An 8,444-nucleotide genomic window follows, 5' to 3' on the forward strand; every position below is an offset into this window, starting at 1 on the left:
TGCTTTCAGCACGATGTCAGAGCAACAGAAGATGTAGAGCAGCTGTGATAGATTTGAGCGGGGAGCCTCTAGGGGGACTTTAGCTCCATTATGAACAGCTGAGACACAGTACGACCGCACAGTCCACTCTAGCGTTTTAATGGGGAGCCAGGGAACTCAGTGACCAATGGTGACACATTCCCAAGATTGGCATGAAAGCCTGTATTTATCTACCATTCTTTATTTCTAATGGCTCCCCAAAATCTTTTGGTACACCTGCCGGGTACTGGCACCTCAAGATCTGGAGCAGACGGCAGCACCCACACCGCTGCCACCCACTGCCACCTCACACATCCAGCCCAGGATTCTCAACAAAATCATAAAACCCCAAATCATCCAACACTCTAAACATGGAACTGAAGTGCCACAAGATGGCAGCACAGTGCAGCTCCAGGGCTGTCAGTCAAGCATCATTGCTGGCACATGCCAGTCTCGTGCTCACTGCAGGCCTTAAGGTGCCATGTTCCTTTAAACTTTTAATTTTTTATGAACTTTACTGTGTAAGGCACTATAAAAAATTACCTCTCTGGCCCTGACATGTCCCTGTCTCTGTGCTTTGCAGCTGCTCTGGTCTTCATATTTGTGAACTGTAAGTTAACCTCAGGGTTCGTAGAGCCTCGGTGTTCCTGTTCTTGGGGTGCCTGTGATTGTCTAGGGCGGCAAAAGGTGACGCCAATAAATGGAAGAGTTTCCGCCTTCGCATGTGTGGCATATGGCCGGGGATGCCTCCATGCTGGTAGGACTGGGATTGGGGGGGTAGGTGTAGCGTAACCAGAGCAATACCTCCCCCGGAATGCTAGATGGCAGCCCCCTGGGTTGCAGTGGTGCTTCGGACTCCTGCAGGGCTCCATGGGAGTTGAAGTTGGATACAGCCCTGCTGGGATCTGTGGGCACCACCAAGGGGTGCTGCAGCAGCTGCTGAACCCTGGAGTGCAGGTCTTCTGCCACACCCAGAAGTGCTGCCGGAAATGCGTCAGTGAGCACCTGGAGCACTTCGGGGTGCCATATAAAAGGAGCCAGCAGACACTACTACAGGAGTCAGAGTTGGGAAGAGGGAGGCGAAGCTTGCCAGGAGGAGTAGAGGAGAATAAGGGAGAGAAAGAAGAAGAGACATTTATATTGTGCTGTGACTGTGCTGGACTGTGATGTGCTTGTGGGAAACAGGAGAAGGCGTTTCTCACAAGGAAAAAAGAAAAATACAACTGTGTGCTTGTACTTGTGCCTCTGTGTGTGTCTGTGCCCGGTTTGGGCAGCAGTGTGCTCGTCTGGTGGTCCACACATGACGTGAAGCAATGCAGACAGCTGCTCCTTCCACTGACCACATTACAAGGACAAGGCTGGAGAGAAGCAAACTGAGCAGTATGAAATAATAAGAACACCTGTTTGATCCAGTTTAGAGTCACAAGGAGGCAGAGTCTACCCTGGCAGCATTGGCGCAAGGCAAGAAACAGCTGAGCACCGGCTCATTACGCAAACGCACTACCAGGATCCTGGACTCTTAAGTGACAGCACTGACCACCTCACCATCCTCTTCAATAGCGACACCAGATGGATCCTTAAGGCCTGTGCTGACCAACTTTGTGGTGGTGTCCCCTGTCACCTGTTCAGTCTGTCCTTAAGTCTTCAGAAAGTGCCACTGCTGTGGAAAACACCAACAAAGGCCTAACGACTACAGACCAGTGTCACTCTCCCTCCGGAGGAGAGAGATGTCAGCTGATCCAGGAAGAGATCCATGCAGAGGTGGAAGAGGAACGGCATAGCAGGGTACTGGCTATTTGCCACCAGGGAGATTGGATCATTTAGGATCATAAAACTGCCCTTAAGAACACATGGGCAGAACATTGGAAATCAGAACCAGCCTGACTGAAGTTGATGTTCTTCCAAGGGCCATTCAACCTGCATTGCTGGGGTTTAGCATACCCTGGCATGCCGCCTGCACCGGGCAAGAGGTTCTTTGGAGCACATCATCAGCTGCTGTCCAAAATCCTTGGGAGAGGGGAGGTGTAGGTAGTGCCATGACCGAATAGCTGATACCAGGAGCAGGTGAAGTTTCTGGAACACATCACAAGGATGGCACTCAAGCCAGATTTGGTTGTAACATCTGACCAGTCTAAGTGAGTGACCATGATGGAACTCACTGTCAGAGAAGGCCAACACCATGAGGCACAAGAAAGCAAAATACCTCAAACTGGTAGAGGAATGTAGAAGGCATGGGTGGAAGGACCGATGCAAGGCCATTGAGGTGGGCCACAGGGGCTTTGCAGGGCGGTCTCTACATCGGACACTCGTTCTGTTTGGCATTAGAGGGATGCAGGAAAGAAGAGTCACCAACAGCATCATAGGCGGTGCAGAAAAAGCATCAAGGTGGTTGTGGATCAAGAGGGGAGATCCATGGTGTAGTATGCTACTTGGACATAAGCTGGGGACTGATTGTCCTGAGTTGGGTCACCCAGGTGAAGGTCTCTATTGATCTAAGACTCGAAACACCTTATGACCCTGGGATCATCACTGATGATGTGTTCAAGTTGCACCACTGGGTTTATGAAGAAACTACAATTATTTCACATCAGGAGGACCTTTGAGTGGCTGGTTCTGGACTATCTGAGTCTTGTAATAGACCACCTGGACCCACTGTAGTTTGTCTATCGGACAAAGATTGAAGTGGAGGATACAATTGTCTATCTGCTCCACAAGGCTTATCTCACCTGGACAAAGTTGGCAGCACGGTGAAGATTCTCTTTGATTTCTCCATCCAGCCATCTCTGTTAAGGGGTCAACTCAGAGATCTATAGGTGGATGAGCCTTTTGTGTCCTGATAATGGACTGTCAGTCAGTTAGACCGCAGTTTGTGACACTCTAGGACTTGTCGGACAGTAAACACAAGTAAAGCCAACACTCTCTAAATGAACCACCAAGAACTGCGGCAGACCCTTTGGATTTATGGGCGGAGAGCAGTTCCTAGTGGTGATTTTCAGGTGGTCCCGTGTCTTGGTGGACCACCACAAAACACATGGAACATAACAAAGGCAGCTTACATACATAAATGAAATAAAAAATAAATAATACAGTAATTGTGTCAGACAACCGGGGAAGATCCCTGACCAGGACGCCCCTATGACAAAAGCACCGGGGGAGAGGACATATTGGGAACAATACCTTCCACGAACACAAGAGGGCGACCCCTCTGGGGTATGTTAGGACCACGGACTTGAAGCTTGGAAACTAAGCCCTGGTGGGGCCCATGGTCACCGCCAGGGGGCGCCTGGACACTTGCGGAGACCTAGACTGCAGCACTTCCACCACAACCGGAAGTGCTGCCAGAAGGTGGTCTGTGTGCCCATGTAGCACTACCACCACATCCAGCAGTGCTGATGGAATCCAATCTGAGAACACCTGGAGCCCTTCCAGGTGTGGTATAAAAGAGGCCGCCTCACTCCATTCAGAGAGCTGGAGTCAGGAGGTGGAGGACAGAGCTTGTGAGGAGAGGAGTGGAGGCGGCAGAAGAATAGACAAAGAGAAGAAAAGAAGGGAACAGAAAGAAGGGACAGAGCAATAGTGTTGTTGGCTACTGATATGTGCTTTGTGCTGAAGAGGCAACAAAAAGAGGAAAATAAAAGTGTGTGCTTTAGGACTTGTATGTCTCACCATCTGTCTGTGTCGGCGCTATATTCCACATAATGCACATAATCACCAAAAGTAACATTGACGTAATTCACGTGAATCAAAGGACCAAAACTGAACAAAAAAGAATACGAAACACAAATCTGAACGCCAGCCAGGCTGAGACATGACATCTCAGAACTTTCTCTAGTGCTGTCATGTCATTTTTGTAATATAAAGGCCAACACTACATACTATACAGTATGATACCTCATAGTATGTGGGTACCGACTTTACAACCTTCATTTTCCATGTTCCCATGCGCATCAATAACCTGATTATTCACAGAAACCTGATTTCTAAAATGCCAAGTAACCTGATTATGCAGCCATGTAAACCCTTAATTGGGTTACTGTTAAGGATTTTGTATTCTGCTGTGACCACAAGTGGGTGCCACTGAGCCCCCAAAAACCCAAGACACAGCAATACAGCACATGTTAAATGAATAAAATAAAGGACATTTATTCCACTAGGTCCTGCTGTTGACCAGTAATCAGCCACAATAACACCACAGTCACAATAATATCCAAGTCTTCCTCCTCCTCTGCCTCTGCTGAGTGTTGTCCTGCTGACTCCAGTGAAGTGAGGAATGTTTCCGGTGTCATGCTGTGTCCTTTCAGAAGCACTTCTGGGACAAAGAAAAAGTAGGGAGATCCTCCCCTGACGATGCCACCAGGACTTCTAGCTGTCGGCTGTCAGAGTCCACATACTGGGCATTGTCTCCACATGGCACTTGACCTGGCCTGGGGTTTGATGCCAAGCTTGGAGCAGCTGATGATCAGACCACACCTGACGGACTTTGCAGCACAACTCCTGGTCTGGGCTTTGGGTCTTGACACTTCTGGATTATGTAACTCTCCGCTGCCCTGTGCCACCAAGCTGCTGCAGATGATTCAAAATGCAGCGGCACTTGAGTTGGGCACGTCACTCCCCTTTTCAGAGCACTGCTGTAGCCACCAGGGGGAGCGCCTGAGCCCAAAACCTCACACACAATAATGCCCAACACAATATTGAGATAAAATAAAAGATATTTAGAAACCCACAACATCTTTAAACAAGCACCCATACAAAGATCAATGAACAAACCACCATACAAAACCAATTCATCCTCCTTCTGTCCTACAGTTGAGTGTTGCCAACTGTGACTCCCCGATGGGAGGCGGTGGGCTCCTTTTCAAGGCAGACCTGGGAATGCTTCAGGTGACACAACATGACTTTTTGGAAGCACTTCTGGGTCATATGGAAAGCAGGGTGGTTACACGTGACTAAATAAAATCATGACGTGCACATAAATTAATTCATTCAATCAACTAATAGAAAAGCTACTTTCATCATAAAATATATAAAAAAATAACAACATTGTAATTTCCCACCATGCTAAACAAGTTTCAAAAATTGTTTGAATCAATAGAAATTCATCAGGTTAACACTGTGGAGCAATTTATAAAGCATCATTTTGAAATGTTTTTTTTTTTAGTTGTATACCTGTTAGTTTATATGGGCACTGAATTATCATTTTCCTCTGGGTTCTGCAATTCTGTACTAATCTGCACTTTTCTCTGCTATCTTTTCCAAGCCACCACCCCCTGATCGCAGTACCATGTTGTCCCCCCTGTGTTTAGGGACTGAATGGCGGGTGTCCCAGATGTCCACATGACCGTTATCATCAAATTCTTCCTGTGAATCCTGTAAACCATGAGGACTGATTTGGACCACTTAAGTGAGGTAGAATGCCCAGTGGGCATTGAGCTACACTGTTTGTATGAAAACGTGCCATAGAAATAAATGCTGCTGTTGTTCCTGTTTGAGGGCACCAGGTGGACGAAGCCTTCAAATTCTGTTTTTGCCATGAAAACCAGAGGTGAGCCCATCATAGTCTGCCATTTATCCCAAAATTCATCTCTGATTTGCTGGCCTGAAAGGGGGCGCGCATTATGTGCCAGCATTGTGAGCTTGTGCCACCACCATCTACTCAAAGCACTGTGATGTTCCAACAATGATGGATGGATTAAAAGCCAATAGTCTGTATGACCATCAACATCAAGTGACTCTGTGAGAACCCTAACTACAAAGAGGACTCTTTCATTTATGTGAGGTAAAATGCCCAGAGGGGACTGGGCGGTCCCGTGGTCTGGAACCCCTGCAGATTTTATTTTTTTTTCTCCAGCCGTCTGGCGTTTTTTTTTTTTTGTTTTTTTCTGTCCATCCTGGCCATCGGACCTTACTCCTTTTCTATGTTAACAAATGTTGTCTTATTTTAATTTATTATTTTGTCTTTTGGGCGGCACAGTGGCGCAGTGGTAGCGCTGCTGCCTCGCAGTTAGGAGACCCGGGTTCGCTTCCCGCGTCCTCCCTGCGTGGAGTTTGCATGTTCTTCCCGTGTCTGCGTGGGTTTCCTCCCACAATCCAAAGACATGCAGGTTAGGTGGATTGGCGATTCTAAATTGGCGCTGGGTGTATGTCGTTTCTCGTTTTTGTCGGCTGGCTCCAGAGTCCTGGGTTACTGTCTTGCTACACTTGTTGCCTTTGTGGAGTTTTCATGTTCTCCCCACGCTTGTGTGGGTTTAAGACCACAACCCCAAAGTCACGTTTCTTAACTTTTTTGTATTCTTAATAATTTGTTTTGTCTTGTTTTGCTCTTAAGGAGTCTCAATTGTATTGATTTTGGTTGATCAATTCTGTTATTCACGTCTTCAATTTAGCATTTAGATGTTGTGTTTTAATTGACTGTTTTAATTTTAGGCTGTCTCGTTTCGTTTCTCGTTTTTGTCGGGTTACTGTCTTGCTACATTTGCTGCCTTTGTGGAGTTTTCATGTTCTCCCCACGCTTGTGTGGGTTTAAGACCACAACCCCAAAGTCACGTTTCTTAACTTTGAACGGTGACTTTAAATTTACCCCAAGTGAGTGAGTGACTCTGAGCCAGTATACCCTCCTTTTCCTCCTTTCATCGGATTGGCTGGCCGAGCAACATGTAAGCCGTGGAATGGCCAAATGGGGAGGCAGCTTGATGGATGAGGTCTCCAGGACTCTAAAAATATCCAAATCTTATTATGTGATATCATCTACTGTTAAATTCTGCTCCGTACTTCGAAAATTTTTATTATTATGCTGTATTAAGGAATTGTTCTGTTCTGTGTATTGTATTGTATTGACCCCCTACTTTTGACACCCACTGCACGCCCAACCTACCTGGAAAGGGGTCTCTTTGAACTGCCTTCCCGAGGTTTCTTCCATTTTTCCCTACAAGGTTTTTTTGGGAGTTTGTCCTTGTCTTCTCAGAGAGTCAAGGCTGGGGGGCTGTCAAGAGGCAGGGTCTGTTAAAGCCCATTGCGGCACTCCCTGTGTGATTTTGGGCGACACAAAAATAAACTGCATTGTATTGTATTGTATACCCTTTGCTGGACTGGTGCCCTGTCCTGCTGGCGGACCAATGCCATTAAGATGAACCATTTAGGCCCCCAGTTTCCCTCAAACTGGCATAAGCAGGTTAAGGAAGTGAATGTCATGAATGCCCTTTGTGCCAACTTACTCCAGCAACAGCTGGGGACTTTTTACATCACCTGCCACGCCCCTACACCAACCTGCTTGCCATCTTTATTTTCCTTTCCGCCCTTTGTTAAAATAAGCAGAGTCTCTGGTTTCAGCCACCTGTGTTGAGTGCGTCCTTTCACGCTTCTCCTTTTTTTGATTTTTTATTTCCTGTCGGTGGCAGCTGTCAGCACATGACAAGCACGAGACCCCCCGCCCAGTCCTCACAGGCCTGCTGCCATTGGTTTCGCCCTTCAGGGTGACACCTACGCTCCCCATTTTGCCTACAGGGTTTTCTCTTCTGTTTTCCACTGAAGCTGCAGCCCACCTAAATGCTAACCAGTGTCACACAGGTTTAAAAAAAAAAATAAAAGGACGACCCGCCTAGCCCCTGCCGTGTAACTCACCTGTCCTGTTGCAGTGGTGTGCCAGCCTCCAGCTCAGCCCGTCTGCTTTTATTGCCGGTGACAAGTGGGTGGTTCCTCACCAGTGCTGTCCAGCTCACTGGTCCCTTGCTGTCACACACCTTGACATCTTCTCTGCTTGTTGCTCGTTCACAGGTGTCACACCTTCTGAGATTACCATTTACATTTATCCAAAGTATCTTACAAATCAGGTCAACATAATCAAGTCAACAACAGCCTGAGTTTGTCTGCTTGTGTGACAGGACAAGATAGATCACCACAAGTGAAGAGCTCAGAACAAAACACAAGCGAGTTACAATTCGGAGGAACGCGACAAGAACCCTAACAGCTAAGTAAATATAATGGGGCTATTGACATGGAATTTACACCAGATGGTCGGTAACAACCCGAGTAATCCACACATACAGAGGAATCAAAACAAATAAGTCCATAAATTATCTATATCTATAAAAGTCAATGTGTGTGTATGTGTGTGTATGTATGTTCCAGCATCACTTCCAAATGGCTGGAGTGATTTTCATGAAACATGATACACGTTTCTCATTGGTCGACTAAAAATACTGGAGGGGGAAATCAACCCTAACCCACGCTCTTCTAGGTAGGGTGGGGTGTGACCTTACACTCTTGTATGTGCAGTCATATGAAAAAGTTTGGAAGCCCCTCTTAATTCTTTGGATTTTTGTTTCTCACTGGCTGAGCTTTCAAAGTAGCAACTTCCTATTAATATACGACATGCCTTATGGAAGCAGCAGTATTTCAGCAGTGACATTAAGTTCATTGGATTAACAGAA

The 8,444-nt window shown here is 46.8% G+C and overlaps 1 protein-coding gene across 1 annotated transcript in view; it reads right to left on the reverse strand.

Moving 5' to 3' along the window:
- LOC120515940 (fatty acid-binding protein, intestinal-like) overlaps positions 1 to 7,857 on the reverse strand; it is a 29,604-nt gene extending 21,747 nt beyond the window's left edge. The window contains exon 1 of the mRNA XM_039737331.1: positions 7,636 to 7,857. The gene's annotated coding sequence lies outside the window, so the exon portion shown is untranslated. The remainder of the gene's footprint in view (positions 1 to 7,635) is intronic.
- Between the last annotated feature and the right edge of the window lie 587 nt (positions 7,858 to 8,444).

This window comes from Polypterus senegalus, chromosome 1 (assembly GCF_016835505.1).
Source record: "Polypterus senegalus isolate Bchr_013 chromosome 1, ASM1683550v1, whole genome shotgun sequence".
NCBI lineage: Eukaryota > Metazoa > Chordata > Cladistia > Polypteriformes > Polypteridae > Polypterus > Polypterus senegalus.